A 17,385-nucleotide genomic window follows, 5' to 3' on the forward strand; every position below is an offset into this window, starting at 1 on the left:
GGTACTGACTGATGGGGCAGAAGGAGCTTCCTGGGGCCCAGTGAGTGACCATTTGCTGCACAAGAAGAGGACAGGAGAAGTTGTAGAACCTAGATCTTTTCTGCCATGTAGGCAAATGGCACCTTAGTAGCTAGGTGGCATGATTTCCTGCTGTGTGCCCCTGATAAAGGTGGTGGTGGAGATGGCTCTACGGTCCTCAGGGTAGCATGTTAGAGCTGTCTGTGAGACCTGTGTAAGGGTCCACTCCAGGTATCCACAGGCCTTCCTTTTCCCTGGTGTTTTATCATACAGAGCAAACTCATTTTCTTGACTGCTTTCTTGCTTTGCCTGTTGGTAACTGTGGGTAGCTGGACTCACAAGCCCCTAAAAAAACTGTAAAACTATAAATGTTCAGAAAATCTAGGAGAAATGCTAGAGGCAGGGACCAGATTTTGACTGTAAAGCACAACAGGAAGGTTCTGTGTGGTGGTGACCATGACCTTACAGTGACACTGTGACACTGGGCTGTCATCTCTCGGGTGATACCACTGGAGGGAATGGTGTGAAAGCACTCGAGTCTCTCTGTGTTGTTTCCTTATAAATTTATGTGAATCTACAGTAACAAACAGAATGTGAGTTAAAAGAACAGTTAAAAATTGCATCCCATATGATAGAAAGCTGCAATTTGGAAACAGCACTATTAAAAAAGATGGTATTTATGATTACATTATAAAATGTTTAGGAAATAATGAAAGGAGAGATGGAGAAGTCTGTTATGAAAAAAATGACAATGTTTATTGAATTGCCATTAAAGGAGGCTTACCTGAATAATGGAGATGTTTGTATGCCATGCTTTTGAAACTGAAAGGTGCTAAGTGTCAATTCCTTCAAACATTTATTGGCGAATTTAGCTAAAATTTCTTTTTAAAATTAAAACATTTAAAATTAGCATACAAAGGTTTATATATCATTATGATTTTTTTGGAGTTAAGATTCTTTACTAGGTATTAGTTCAGGCAGATGCCCTGGTTCTGCAGTCCCCTCTCTCTATAGGTCACAGTGAGTGGGTTTCTTCAGAAGAGCCTGTGGGGCTGGGAGTGCTGAACCCCAGGGTCAGAAGCAGAACTGGAAAGCCTCCAATACATGCTGCTTCCATGTTTCCAGGCAGGGCAGCAGGGAGAAGAGGCCCATGAAGTCCCAGGGTTTGATAGGACAGCAGCTGTATACCCGCCTCTGCCAGGAGGCCGATCATAGTGGGCAGCATCACAGGGTTGGAGGGCTGAGCCCGGAATATGAGCAGGGGTTGGCCCATGCACAGTGGCACCTCTGGTCTGAAGACAGCTCCGTTGAGCATCTGCAGCATTGGTGTGGTGCCCTGGACTAAGCCCACAGCTTGGTAGAGGGCACCTGCCAGGGTCACAGTCAGGAGGCATTCCCCGCTGCCCTACTCCCCTGGAACCCCAGGCCCAGTCACCGGAGCCAGCCCTGCCTGTAGTTTCCGGAACTAAGCGCTTCTGCCCATCCAGAGCAACCGATTCTAAGGCCTGACTCTAGCAATGGCCTTCGCAAATCTGCGCAAAATACTCACCAATGACAGCCTGGACCCCTGCTGCCAGAAGATCCTGCAAGATGGAGGGCTGCAGGTGGTGGAGAAGCAGAACTTGAGCAAGGAGGAGCTGATAGCTGAACTCCAGGACTGTGAAGGCCTCATTGTCCGGTCATCTACTAAGGTCACTGCTGATGTCATCAATGCAGCAGAGAAGCTCCAGGTGGTGGGCAGGGCTGGCACAGGCGTGGACAATGTGGATCTGGAGGCTGCCACGAGGAAGGGCATCCTAGTCATGAACACCCCCAATGGGAACAGCCTCAGTGCTGCGGAGCTCACCTGTGGGATGAACAAGTGCCTGGCCAGGCAGATTCCCCAGGCAACGGCTTCGATGAAAGATGGCAAAGGGGACCGGAAGAGGTTCATGGGGACAGAACTGAATGGGAAGACACTGGGAATTCTTGGCCTCGGCAGAATCAGAGAGAGGTGGCCACCCGAATGCAGTCCTTTGGAATGAAGACTGTAGGCTATGACCCCATCATCTCTCCTGAAGTCGCGTCCTCCTTTGATGATCAGCAGCTGCCGCTGAAGGAGATCTGGCCTTTCTGTGACTTCATAACTGTCCATACCCCACTCCTGCCCTCCACCATAGGCTTGCTGAATGACAGCACCTTTGCTCAATGCAAGAAAGGCGTGCGAGTGGTGAACTGTGCTCGAGGAGGCATTGTGGATGAAGGTGCCCTGCTGCGTGCCCTGCAGTCTGGTCATTATGATGTTTTAAAACAAACTATTTTAGTGGAGTCTTCTCTGTCCTCTCACTCCCCAGCCTCCATGTCCCCTCAATTCTCCCTTGTGACCTTCCCCACGTCTCCTTCCTGTTTTTATGTCACAAGGTGATTTGCTCCCTCTCCTGGATCTCTCTTGACCATCCTTCAGTCTCCTCCCTAATGCTGTAGTCACTCTGCGTTTATACCCACTTAGGTATGCACACATGTATGTGACATGCTAGGAACTGCAGGCAAGAAGGAATGAGCAGATTTTGTCTTTCTTAGCTTGGGTCATCTTCCTTAGTATATGCACAGCCTATCTTTATGTGAATTTATTTAGGTTTATCTGTTGTATCTCAGCTTCTCAGATTTATCATTTTCTATCTTTTCCTTCACTTGGGGTGTAGTCAGTCATTATCTCCTTGGCTACTTTTCTACTTTACCTTCTGCCTTCCAAATTTCACAATCCTGGAGATAACAACATGAGATCTTTTGCTAGTATTATATAGGATGCATGGAAATTTATTTGAATTGTATTTTTGATTTATCTTGTGCTTTTAAGTAAATCTCTTTTTACTCTTAAAATTGGTACTATGGGCCGGGTGGTGGTGGTGCACACCTTTAATCCCAGCACTTGGGAGGCAGAGGCAGGCAGATTTCTGAGTTCAAGGCCAGCCTGGTCTACAGAGTGAGTTCCAGGACAGCCAGGGCTACACAGAGAAACCCTGTCTGGAAAAACCAAAATAAATAAATAAATAAATAAATAAATAAATAAATAAATAAATAAAATGGTACTATGGGCATTATATTTAGTAATTTTCTTGTTCCAGCTTCTAATTTATTTTTTTCCTCTGTCCTTTGAGCCAGTCCTCTATGGTATGTTCAATTTTCTAAGTATATATTGCAATTCTAAGATTTTGATTGGATCATTCCTATCTCATATTGCTTTTCTGAACCTTCTCATGTTTTTCATTGCTTTTAGGTACACTCACAATTTTTCTCACAATACTTCTTGGTTTCTGCTTAAAGACCTTTGGCAGTTAACTTGAGTATTTCTGTTATTTCAGTGTTGAGCTCTGTGAATGTTTTTCTTACTCATTTTGAAATCTGTTTTGGTTTGGGAATGATGGGTAATTTTAAATCAAACACTGGATTTGTATAAGTTACAACTATAAGTTGTAGCTTCTGGAACTTATTTAACGTTTCATTTTAGTTGTTTTTATTTGATATTCCTCTTTAGTCTGTTAATCTACATGTTATTTCATATATTTCCCAATATTAAACAGTTTTTTGGGTCATTGGCTGGAGCTGACTACTGTTTTCTTTGGGAGCTTACATTCAGGTGTGAGATTGTGTCTCCCATTGCCGTGCTGGTTGCGAGCTTGTGTGTGCCTCACGGTGATACCGGGATTTCCGAGATTTTTCTTTCGTTGGTTGGTATCAGGTTTGCTTCATTTCCGTGTATTGAGAATTTTCCAGTCTTGTCTGTTTTTGTCTCTGTGACAAATACCTCGGAGAAAACAGTTTAAAGTGAAGATACTTATTCTACCTTCTGGTCCCAGGAGTCTCCATCCAGTGTCAGCGGATGCCATTTATTATTGTGCTTGCTGTAAACTTGAGCATACTAGAGTGAGCACGTGGTAAGTCTAATCTGTTCACCTACTGGCATTTAGGAAGCAAAGAGAGAGAAAGGGAGAGAGGAGAGAGAAAGAAAGGGAGAGAGACAGAGACAGAGAGAGACAGAGACAGAGAGAGACAGGTGGGGAGACAAGGTACATCTTTCAAGGTCACACCCAGAGTGATCAAATACTTCCAGCTAGTTTCCGCCTTTTATCTATTCCTTCCAGAAACCCACTATAAGCCCACCAATGGATTGATCCACTGGTGAGCTAGAGGCCTCGGGATGCAATCCTCTATCAGTGATTGGATCCACCAGTTGGGGTTCAAACCTTCAATGCATGTGCTGTTTTGTTTCATTTTGTTTTGCTTTTTTAGGGCCTGCTTATATTCAAACCATAACAAATCTCATAAAATATGTGATGTGGTCCTTAGTTACCAAAGTTTCAAATGACTTATTTCTGAAATGATCTGTAACAGTTTTTGCCATCTGGTATTAGTGTTTTCCTTGTGGGGAGGCTTACTTTCCAGCTTATTTCGTTTTTACAAGGCCACAAAGATTTCCTAATTTTTCTGGAATTGATTTTGATAAAGCATGCTTTCTCATAATTTCCCAATTTCATCTGATTGCTCAAATTCATTCTGTGTCTCTTTGCCATCGTTTGGCTCTTGAGACAGCACCAATAGCTATGTTCCTTTATGCCGTTTCTGTTCTCTTCCCCCTGGGACCTCATCTGGAGCAGCATTAACATTTTAAAAGCTTTGAACAGAACCAACTTTTAATTTGTTCAGTTCTCTATTATATGCTCATCTTTATTGTTGAAGTTCCTTATCTGCTCTGTTCAGTTTTCTTTAATGAGTATCTCATTAACTATTTTCATTTTTTTCTTTTTAATACAAATACTTAAGATAGTAACTCTTTTTTACATGTTGCTGTTCCTTCAGACACACTCCGCAAGGTTTGCTAAGTACATTTTCATGACCAGTTTGTACTAAATGCCTTACGTTTCCAGTATGCTTTCCTTTGAGTCATGAGTTTCTTAGAAGGATGCTCCTTAATTTCCAGATGCACCAGTATCTTCCAGCTACCTTCAGAAATACATTTTTACTGCTTTTGAAATGATTACAGACTCACAGGAAATTACAGAGATGACACAGAGAACTTCCAAGTCTTCACAAATATTCTACATCAGCACATCTCGCATAATGAAAGTTACAGTCCCACAACATCGAAATGGCAAATTGGGGGCTCAGGAATGAAGAGTATTCATTACTCTATCAGAAGACATCAGGTAGAATACAACCACTTGTAACTCCAGCTCCAGGGGGATCTAATGTCTCTGGCCTCCAGGGGCACCTGTACTCATGTGCACACATCCACACACTTATACAGAATTTAACATAGTAATGGTGATTTTTTTTTTTGTTGTTTTTGTTTTTTTGAGACAGGGTTTCTCTGTGTAGCCCTGGATGTCCTGGAACTCACTCTGTAGACCAGGCTGGCCTCGAACTCAGAAATCCACCTGCCTCTGCCTCCCAAGTGCTGAGATTAAAGGCATGCACCACCACTGCCCAGCTGGAGAACTTCTTAAAATGGCAAATTTGACATTGCTATAATACATGTGGAGTTCTATGTAGTTTTTAATGTACATGTCTCTTTGTCATCTTTTGACTCTTGAGACAGCATCTATAGCTATGTTCCTTCACACCATTTCAAAATCATTACATCATCCAAGCATCATCCACTATCAAGAAAGTCTCCCTAGTGCTACACCACCCAGAAACACTCTGGGCCCCCTTAACAACATTAACTACCATAGCAAATATTGCTTCTTTTCTCTCCATTTAGTTTCTTTAATACCTCCTAATTTATTTGTGGTATTGCCAGTGTGACATTATAGTTCTTTGTACTGCTAAAAATTGTTTGATAATTCTGGATATAATTATTTTGGAAGTGGTTTGTATACATTTTAGAAGACCCTGCGTTCTGCAGTTACCTTAATTTTTGCCTTTGTTGACCTAGCAGCTTCTTCAGGAGTTTGATGGTTTGAATGAGAATGTCCCTCACAGACTCTGGCATTTGAATACTTGGTCCCCTGTTGGCGGTGCTGTTTGGGGGAGGCTTTGGAGGAAATAAATCACCAGGGTTGAACTTGGAGGTTTCCAAGCCTGGAGTCATTCCCGGGTCATTCTGCCTCCTGTTTGTGTCAGCCCCCAGCATTCGGTTTTAGGCTAATGCCAACTGCCACACTTGCCCACCATGATTGACCCTTATCCTTCTGGAACCATGAACCAAAATAAACCTTTTCTTCTACAAGTTACCTTGGCCATGGTGTCATGTTCTATTTTTTTTTTTCAGTGATGTTAACGATTTGTGAGGCTGTTCAATATGGGTGAGCACATTTGGAACACCTGTATTTATTTTGTGATTTAAACCAGTTATTATTGAGCAGATCAATCACTATTAATCTTTTTTTTAATAAAACAATCATCTTAGTCAAGACTGGAGAGATGGTTCAGAGATTAATAACACTGGCTGCTCTTGCAGAGAATCCAAGTTCAGTTCCCAGCACCCATATGGAAACTTATAGTCATCTGTAACTCTAGTTCCCCGGGATCCAGTACCCTCTTCTGATCTCTGTAGATAACAGACACACACTTGGTGAATATATACAGGCAAACAGCCATACACATAAAATAATGATAAATAAACCTGTTTTGTCTATAAAGTACACCAAGTTTTCTTTTTGTTTTCTCTTTCTTTCTTTCTTTCTTTCTTTCTTTCTTTCTTTCTTTCTTTCTTTCTTTCTTTCTTTCTTTCTTTCTTTCTTTCTTTCTTTCTTTCTTTCCTTCCTTCCTTCCTTCCTTCCTTCCTTCCTTCCTTCCTTCCTTCCTTCCTTCCTTCCTTCCTTCCTTCCTTCCCTCCCTCCCTCCTTCCTCTCTCTCTCTCTCTCTCTCTCTTAACAAATCTACTTTTATTTATTTACTCTCCATTAGTTTAAATCTGGGATGGGTACAGCATCACACAGATTCTGTGTCCAATGGCCTTTGCAGGAAGGTTGCTTCTGAATGTGTCATGAACCATACCACTGTTTCCGTGGGCCCGAGTTATTTTTCCCCATGGTTCTGTTTGGTTTGCCTCCAGGAGTCACTGTGGTTTTTTTGTTTGTTTGTTTGTTTGTTTTTTGTTTTTTTGTTTTTTGCTTTATACACATAAGCACATCTCTTGCCTAAGTAGAACTCCATTTCATCTCAGGCATAAACACCTTTAATTTTAAGAAGAGCTGTGTGCTCTTTTTGGTTCTGGAGACCTTGCTTGTAGCCTTGCACCACAGCCTTCCAAACATACTTGCTTTTAGAAGTCCTGTTCCCAGCAGGTCTCCACAAGTGCCAAGATGGATGGCAGAAAGAGGAGTTTTATTTTCTTTAGCATTTATTTATTTATTTTTGTTGTGAAAGTTTTATTTTTATTTTATTTTTTGATTTCATACATGTATAGTGTACTAACACTAATCCCCCTGCCACTTCTATATCTCCCACTACCTCTCAAATTGGTCTCCTTTTCTTTAATTACTAATGTTACATATATGTATATAAATGAATTAACATATAAACACAAGCTGCTAGGTATATTTAATGTTGCTTGTATGTACATGTTAGTAGGCACCCAAATTTTAATCTAATTTCTGTTCTTTTGTTTTTAACCCCACACATATAAGTAAACATACATATGGTTTTTAATGACTTGTTTCCTGTTGTTTGTCAACAACAGTTCTTGCTGAGAAGTGAGTTAATTGGTTCCTGTTGGAAGACAGTTTCTCATTTCTTTCTGCTTGTTGCTCTTAAACAATTAATTAATCTGTGTGTTTGTGGTTTGCGTTTATGTGGTGTATGTGTGGTGTAATTGCAGATGCACGTGCCTACAAAGGCTGGAGGAGAATGTCAGATTTCTGCTTTATCATTCTTTGCCATATATATATATATATATATATATATATATATATATATATATATATGTGCCATCCACAGTTCTAGTAACCAATTGGAGATGATAAAATGCATCACCTGTAAATAGTTTGAACATCTAAAATTTGATGAATTTTACTATGTAGGGGCATTTTCACCAAATTTTTTCGATCTTTGTTCACAGACTTATTGCTTAGCATTTGCTCCTGTCTTTTGTGTCAAGATTTAGAGAAATGGCAGTAAAAGGAAATACACAGGCACATGTGCACACATGCATATATACATATACACATATGCACATACACACATTATGTGTGTATATATATATATATATGTATATATACATAATATGTATATGTATGTTCTATCTTGTTTTGCCAGCATGTATATCTGTATGTATATCTGTTCACCACTTGTGTGGTTGATGCTGGCAGAGGCCTGAAGGGGAGAATATTGGATCACCTGGAACTGGAGTTCAGACAGTTGTGAGGCGTCACGTGGGTGCTGGGAATTCAACCTTGATCTCTGTAAAAGCAACCAGTGCTTTTAATTGCTGAGCTTTCTTGCCAGTGCCTCAACTTCTTTATTCTTTTGAGACAGGGTCTCTCACTGAACTTGGAGCTAGAATGGTGGCTATCAAGCCCCCAGCAATCCTTCTGTCTCCATCCCTCCCCCCAAATGCTGGGATTAGAGGTGAACACATGGCTCTGCCTGGCATTTCCCTTTAGTGCTAAGATGCATGCTCAGGCCCTCATGCTTGCCCAGAAAGTATTCTTACTCACTGAGCCGTCTCCTCCATCTTGCTTACCGCTTTTAAAAACTAAATAGCTCAGTTTTTGTTTGGGGGATTTTCCTTTTTCTCAGAAACTTTTTGCTACGCTTTAATTTCTATTTCTTTTACTTAGGGTTTACCGAGTTAAATGAATTTATGGTTTCATGTCTCTCAACCATTGTCATGTGAACTATTAGGTAGATAGAGACATAGGCAGAGGATAGATGGATAGATATATAATAGATAAGAGATAGGTGATAGGTGATGGAAGATAGACAGATGACACAGGTCTCTTCATTCTGGAAATTTGTTGCATGCATATACTTGTCACTGTGTCACATTTTGTTTTAAGCTCTCATTAGTATCTTCCATGCCTTTGTGTTGCCATCTGGGTATTTTTCAAAACTATGCCCCAGCTCTGTTCCCTTCCCTTCAATCCTGTCTAAACACCCTGTTCAGCCTGTTAACTTCTGGGTATTAATTTATTCAGTTCTTTTTTGGAGCCTGCTGAGAAATTTTCTGTTTCTCCTCTGAACTTCCAATCACTCCCGTGATGTCTTTAAAGCACGAAGCCTGTCGAATTTTCAGTGTGTGCTGTGCCCACTGTGCAGTTTGCAGTGTGTGCAGCCCTGGCTTTCATGTGTGTGGTTCTCCTGGCTTTCTCTGATCGTGGCATGCTCCGGGGAGTTTTGTTTCCATTGAACTGTTTTCTCTGACGGCTCCTATGTCCCATCACTTTCTCTGTGGGTGTTTTGTAGGCACAGTCTGTGCTGGTGCCTTCACAGAAGATTCAAATTTGCTTTGGTGGGGTAGCTGGGGTATCATTAGCCTGGAGCAGAATTAACCAAGTTCTTGTCTGGAGAGTTGTGAGACGTCCATGTGGCATGAATTAGGCTAAAGCGCCTGCAAATGCTCACTGGTAGTTGCCAATTCTACGGGGACTCCCCGCTTCCCTTCAGGGCTGTATCCGGATTATAATTTCCTTTCACTACCTCAGGATGGCATGGATCCACTCTAGTCCATATTTAAAATAAAGAGATAATCCTTTGAATCATCCTCTTGCTACAAAGAGAATGTCCTGTTAGGCTCTGGTCTTAGGAAGGAGCTGAGATCTCTCTTGCTCTGTAGTATCCCATTAGATTACAAACAGCAATGTCCAAATTCAGCCACTCATCAAATAAGCTCAGAGCCACAGAAGATTCCGGGCAAAGAAGCTGCTCCACAGCCTTTAGTGCAGCCACCAGTTGCTGGCTGTGCCTGATGGTGGTGCCTTTCCGTAGACAGGTTTCTATCCCATTTAAAACAGTTACCTGGCTTTAGCTGAAGGAACACAGTCAGTGGTCACCACACCAGGGAAAGCATGATCCTCCCTTGTCCTTCAATGTCCCACCTACCAGTGTTTTCTATTTTACAAGTGTGGTGATGGGCACCCTTCTACCAACATCCACATGTGTTTTATACAATTATTTCCTACAATAATATCTGAGAATGTGGAAAGACAGAGTTGAGAATCATTTGGGAAGTGGTTGATATTCCTTGGAGACTAGATACTAGGGTTCTTGATGGCCATCACAGATAGGATGTGATCTTGCTATGAAACACAGGCTAGTCTTGAACAAATGGGTGGTTTAAAAACATCTGCCTCAGACTCCTGAATTCTAGGACTATAGGCACATACCACTATTCTGGCTCACTTTGAATGGTTTTATTATACAGTTCATATATCATATAATTAAGTGAATAATATTCTGTGGTCTCAGCAGCATGTCTGTAGAATTGTACAATCATCACTGCTAACTTTAAAACCATTTACCACCTCAAAAGAAACCCCATAGGTTTTAGAAATTCCCTAAAGCGCACCCTCTGTCACACCCCTGTTTCCCATAAGACCATAAGCTTCAGAGACTATGATCATACTTACTCTATTCCTATCAGCATAGTTCTGGACATCTCATAAATGGAGTCACACATATGTGATATTTTTCCACTGATTTACTTTGATTACTATGACACTTCCAGTCATCTTATTGCAGACTGTATTATCCCTTAATCACTTGTAGTTGACACATAATATTATAATGTATGCATATACCAAGCCACCTATCTGTCACTTAATCAACACTGAATACTTTTCTATTTTTGGATACTATGAATACTTCCTCTTTGAACATTTGTGTGAAATTTTGCATGGGTGTATGTTTTCAGTTTTTTTTAAGTATACCTAGGAATGAAATTGTTGGATAATACTGTATTAATTTTTTTGACAAATTATACTGTATATAGTAGCACATGCCTTTAGTCTTATCACTGAGGCAGGGGCAGGGGCAGGTAAATTGCTCTGCCAGCTTGGTCTACATAGTGAGTCACAGGACATCCAGAGCCACAAAAAGAGAACCTATCTTGAAAAATCACAACAAAACATTTTTTTTGAGAAATCTTCAGCCTGTTTTCTAAATCAGTTTCATTGCCTTACATTTTTACCTTTAGTGTGAGACTCAAAATTTTTGTGTATATTATGGTTATATATGTATGTGTTCACACTTGTGGAGATTCTTGTGTATGGGTGTATGCAGGCCCACCTGTTTGCACACTCATGTACAGGCTAGGGGTTAGCTTAGGGTGTTGTTTTTCAGGTGCCACCTACCTCATTTTTATGCATTAAGATATTTTAATAAGCAAATGAAACAACTAACTAGTAGACATGAAGAGGCTATTAGAGTTGTTCTCATTTATTAAAACACTGGAATGAATTTGAAGAACTTAGTCATCCCATTTCCATTCCCAATACTGTGACATCCCCATGATTCTAATGTAGATGGATGAAGGCTGAAAGCCCACACAGTCTGCCTGAGTTTTGTATGATACAAGTAGGTAACTTTTATCTGCAGTTTTTACTGACAGGCCCAGTGGTAGTGATACAATGTAATCTATCATTGCAGGTGAATTTATCTTTTGATGGCTTTCTTCCTTTGATTTTATTATAAAATTACTTTATTGCAGTGAACTCTTAAATAAAAATATCCCACAGCTAGATTAAAGTAGCCACTCAAAGACCTGTTCAGTTCCTAACTCTACTCATCTCAGTGAACCGTTAGAATGGCCATTGTAAAACTGTGGCTCTTGGATTAGGGTTTTATATGTTCACTATCAACTGCATCTTTATACACTTAGTCATCACCTGACCCCCTCCCCTCCACAGAAACTATGATGGAGTTGAAAATAGAAAAAAACAAAACAAACCAGCATTAGCTTTATATCTTCTCCCACAACTCTTGTGCCCATTTACCTGCATTCTGTGCTTTCTCATTACCTAATGCCACTCTCTTGACTTTCCTAATTAGTAAGCTGTACCCACGCTAACAATGATTTATACATTACAGGCTAGGATCCAGGTATGAAAGAAAACACCTTGTGTTCTAAGGCAGGATCTCACTGAGTAGTCGAGGCTGGCCATCGAGCTGTTATAAGGATGGCCACCTTCCCAGAAGTGGAATCGTAACTGTGTGCCACCAGGCTAGGCTGGGGGCTGAATTTAGGTGCTAGTATTGCAAGGCAAGCATTTTTCCCAGTGAGGCACCTCCCCAGCCTCTGGATCATTTCTAAAGTATCTTCTCTCTGCTGGTGGGAAAAGTGAGGGTGTGACTTTAGCCCTTGTAGCTTGTGTGAAACAGTGCCTCACCTTGGCCTTGACTGGCATGACTATTATTCTGTTTCCTTTCTGTTGCTATGACAAACTCCAGGACCAAAGACAACTCAGGGCAGGAAATGATTTGGTCTACATTTCCATTTGCCTGATTTTCTTCTTGGAGTTTTACTGCTCTGCCTCTTTCTTAGAGACATAGAACCATTTTGAACTACTTTGTATGTATGGTGTGAGAAAACAAGTCCAGAGCCTAAACTTCTCCCAAGGCTTACAAGTCCCACTGCTCCACCAGGAAAGCTCATTTTGCATGTGGTCTGCTACCTGACCTCATTGAAAAGACTGACACTTCTGGGGCTTGCTGGCTGCATTCCTCCACAATGGAAACTTTTCTGTTTTCTTTTGAATGGAGTTGCTGTGAGTGCTGCATCTGAGGGAACCCCACATCATTACCCTCTTTCTTATAGGCACAGGACCGTTTTGAATTACTTTGTGTGTATGGTGTGAGAAAGAAGTCCAGTTCCTTTATGTAGAAATATGTCTTTCCAAGTATCATTTGTTAGAATGATTCTTTTCAAGGCATCAAACACCACGGTAGCAGGCTGACCTGAGCCAGGACTTTGTACTGTGACAGGAGCAATAATGGGCATGTTGAAGAGGCATGAGAAGATGGAGTTAGGACATGGTGACAGTGGTCATGTTGTGGATAAGGGGGTGAACATCAAAGGGAAGGCTTGGGTGTGTTTGTCCCTTCCCCTTGAGACTAGCAGATATGCAACATCTTCCTTTTGACTAGGTAGTTGCCCCACAACCAATCTGTAGGAGCCTATTTTTTTGTTTGTAAGACACAATGCCCTAGAATTCGTTGCCATCATCCTGGAGTCACCCTCTTATTCCATGGGAACTATGTAGCTTTCCATTTTTAGAGTTTAGGGCTGTTGGTCCCTAAAAGCAATATGGCTAATATTAATGTTGAAAAAGACTTTTTTGGCCAAGGCCATTTGGTCCCATGAGGACTGGTTGGTACAGAGATGGAGGTTTAGGTAATAGTGGGGTGTGTTGACCACAGAATGGCTGCCATGCTCTCAGACTCTGATGAAAACAAGGGTAAGTGTGTTCCAATGACTTTGTTAGCCCCTTAACCTCAGTGACAAAGCCTCAGCATGGAGAGAAGCCCCACCTTGGGAGCAAGAACAGAAGAATCCTGTTCTGTGTGCTGCCGAGGGAGGCCTCTGTGGAACTGCTCTCAGGGATCCTACAGAGCCTCCTTTCATGAGAAGCTGCCCCACCCAGGACTTGCTTGTCCAAGAGTGGTCAGGCTCCTCTGGGAGCCAAGAGAAGCAGCTTGATTCCCATGAATCATTTTCTGATATGTGATCATTTCAGAAAAAGAGGCAGCCTGGAGGCTTTAAGCATAACCATCTCTCAAAATCATCACTCAAAAGTACAGAGCTGTAAGTGATGGCAAGGTTTGGTTAGCACATCTCTCAGCCTAGAGAGAAGGAAACCGAGCCCGAGCAATGATACAGCAAGTTTGGAGCCAGGAGGAAGTCAGCTCTGCTGGCCTCAGGATCCACCCTCCATCTCCTCACACAATTCTGGTGAGGAGGTCACCAAGTTTGACATCTTAAAAACAACTTGTTTTGAGATTTAGTGTTTGTGTGTGTGTGTGTTGCCTGTATGTGTATCTGTGCACCACATGCATGTGTTACCCATGGAAACCAGAGGAGACAGTGATGTAAGAAGGTATTGGGTACCCTGGAACTGGAGTTACAAATGGTTGTCAGCTGCCATGTGGATGCAGGGAACTGAAGCCCAGTTCTCTGGAGGAGTTTAGCCAGTGTTCTAAACTGCTGCGCCATCTCTCTAGCTTCTTCTTTAAAAAAATTTCTTGTGACAGAGCACATACATACTCATGTGCACATACATGGGTACACACACACACACACACACACACACACACACAGGTTTGAGCACAAACTTGAGTGTCATCCTCACAAATTCTATCTACCTCCTTGAATACAGGCTATGATATTAGCCTGGAGATTGCCTATTAGGCTAGACTGGGCAGCCAGTGAACCCTAGGGATCTTTGTGTGTCTACATCGCCAGTGCTGAGATTAGTTCACCGTCATGCCAGACATTTTTGTGGGTGTCAGAGATTAAACTCAGGTTATTATCTCACACAAAGAACACTTTATCAACTGACCCATCTATTGAGCTTCCAGCTTGGCAATGAAATGAACTCAGAGCACATAAGAATACTGCGGCATTGGTGTTCCAGGCACAGAACGTCTAAAAACATGTGCATTGCCTCGTTTCAGGAACTTTTAGGTTGCAAGTTTTTTCCTCAGTGATGCAATGTTGCCGCTTAAGTCTGATCTTCATCCATCAGTGTGTTTCTTTGTCTGCCACAGTGATATCTGTGTGGTTCCATCCACGCCAGGCTAAAGAGTTTTCACACAATTATGCAGACGCTTACTGTCATGGTCCTGATTAGGTGCAGCTTTTTGGAGCTTCCGGTCTGCTCAGCAACTGACCACGTTGCTGAGGAAAAAGATCAACTGCCATGAGACTTACATCAGAGATGGCTTTGTTTGGGGGATATGGAGTGGTAAGGCAGGAGGGCTCAAATAAATGGTCCCACTGCCCTGGAGAGCAAAGTCATGAGACAGAAATGTGCTCCAGGAAGTAATGGAGTCCCATGAGGGATCAAGATGGCTTCTTCTGGATCAGGCCTTCTTCAACCAACACTGAAAATCTCAGTGAAAGACTCCCTCAGGTTAACAGAGCCCCTGCCCTCTCATCCAGGTGGGAAGGGAATAGTTTTTCTCTGTTTCCTGTGATTTTTCTGCCATCTTCATTTGACTAGCCAACAATTTCTATTTTAGATAAGGGATTTTTTATAAGAAAAAAGATTCGACTATTGCTAACAGTTGAAATAAATATCATGTTAACAATTTAGCTTGGGCCTGATTACAATGTAACAAACACCTACTGTTAAGCTGGGTGTGGTGGCTGGGTCCTATAATCCCAGTACTCAGGAGGATCAGAAGTGAACGGTTATCCTCTCCAAACTGAGTTCAAGGTCAGGCTGGGTACAGGAGACTCTGTCTTAAAAGGGGGAAACGGTACTGGGAGAAATAGCTTCCCCCAAAGAACTTGCTGTATATGCAGGAGGACTTTAGCTCAAATCCCCAGAACCTGCATTAAGAAAAAAAAGCTGAATTTAGGGCTTAGTGATGGGAATTTGTAATCCAGCACTGAAGAGTTAGACAGATGCCTCCACATACACAGGCCTATGCAAGAACATACACATACCATGCAAGAACATACACATACCCAAGCAAGAACACACACATACCCATGCAAGAACATACACATACCCAAGCAAGAACACACACATACCCATGCAAGAACATACACATACCCAAGCAAGAACACACACATACCCCATGCAAGAACATACACATACCCATGCAAGAACACACACATACCCCATGCAAGAACATACACATACCCAAGCAAGAACACACACATACCCCATGCAAGAACACACACATACCCATGCAAGAACACACACATACCCCATGCAAGAACATACACATACCCAAGCAAGAACACACACATACCCCATGCAAGAACATACACATACCCAAGCAAGAACACACACATACCCCATGCAAGAACATACACATACCCATGCAAGAACACACACATACCCCATGCAAGAACATACACATACCCATGCAAGAACACACACATACCCATGCAAGAACACACACATACCCATGCAAGAACACACACATACCCCATGCAAGAACATACACATACCCATGCAAGAACACACACATACCCCATGCAAGAACATACACATACCCATGCAAGAACACACACATACCCATGCAAGAACACACACATACCCATGCAAGAACACACACATACCCATGCAAGAACATACACATACCCAAGCAAGAACACACACATACCCCATGCAAGAACATACACATACCCATGCAAGAACACACACATACCCCATGCAAGAACATACACATACCCATGCAAGAACACACACATACCCATGCAAGAACACACACATACCCATGCAAGAACATACACATATCCCAGACAAAGGAAAAGAAAGGGAAAAGTAGATATCATTTCATCATTCAACTACATTTTTGCTAATTCATGAGAGCTGAGTTTTGTATGTCATGTCTTACCTATTGTGTATCTTCACAACTAGGAAGAGAGCCCAGTACATTGTAAGGTTTTAGCAAACAGTTGTTGAATGAATCTTGCTAGTTTGGTGCATCTATATTTAGTTCTTTTTACTATATTTTTTATATTCTGTGGTTAGACTATTATAAGGTATTTTAAAACTTATAGATTACACAAGTACAGTCACAGTAAAAACTTTTAAAAATTATTTTAAGATGAGTTTAGTGGGCTGTGTCTCATGTGTATACCATTTCCTCTTTACTTTCATATTATTAGACAGTTAGAAGTGGAAATATACAGTCTGAATACACATCTCAATTGTGCTTCAAGAATAAGGGTCACCCTTGGATGGGTAGACCAGTTATTTGCCATGCCTAGTGGGCCTGCAAAGGTCCCAAAGCCACGTTAATATACATTGTCCCCGTAGCATGCATGAAATGGAGCTGATACTGGAGAGGAGTCTTCACATTAGAGTTGGGACATGACCTTACCTGACTGTTGTAATAAAAAAAGTATCTCTTGGATATTAGGTGAGATATTTCAATATGCTCAAAGAAAGAGTTCATATACTTAACTTTGGAAATCAGAGCCTTAAGAATTTAACCAAATCAAACTTACTATTGTATATAATCACAGTTTTCATAGCTATTAAACAATTTCTCATATTAGCACAATTAAAGATTGGTAATCTTGCTCAGGTCAGGTTAACACAGCGCCATCTGTTGCTAAATAGAAAAATGACAGCCTAGGCATCTGCCCAGACTTAATCTCTGATTTTCACATTGACTTACACAGGAAATAAAAGGGAATTGATTTGTGGTTTCTTGTGTCAGAAAGGACACAAGCTTTAGTTTTTAAGGCTGTTACTGGACTTCTGG

The 17,385-nt window shown here is 41.5% G+C and overlaps 1 protein-coding gene and 1 pseudogene across 3 annotated transcripts in view; one reads left to right on the forward strand and one right to left on the reverse strand.

Annotated features, from left to right (window-relative positions):
• Il16 (interleukin 16) overlaps positions 1-17,385 on the forward strand; it is a 104,276-nt gene that overhangs the window by 32,675 nt on the left and 54,216 nt on the right. The window lies entirely within an intron of this gene.
• LOC147002946 (large ribosomal subunit protein eL33-like) lies at positions 6,908-8,674 on the reverse strand (annotated as a pseudogene).

Source organism: Mus caroli, unplaced genomic scaffold (genome assembly GCF_978045245.1).
Source record: "Mus caroli unplaced genomic scaffold, Mus_caroli_1 scaffold_8, whole genome shotgun sequence".
NCBI classification, from domain to species: domain Eukaryota; kingdom Metazoa; phylum Chordata; class Mammalia; order Rodentia; family Muridae; genus Mus; species Mus caroli.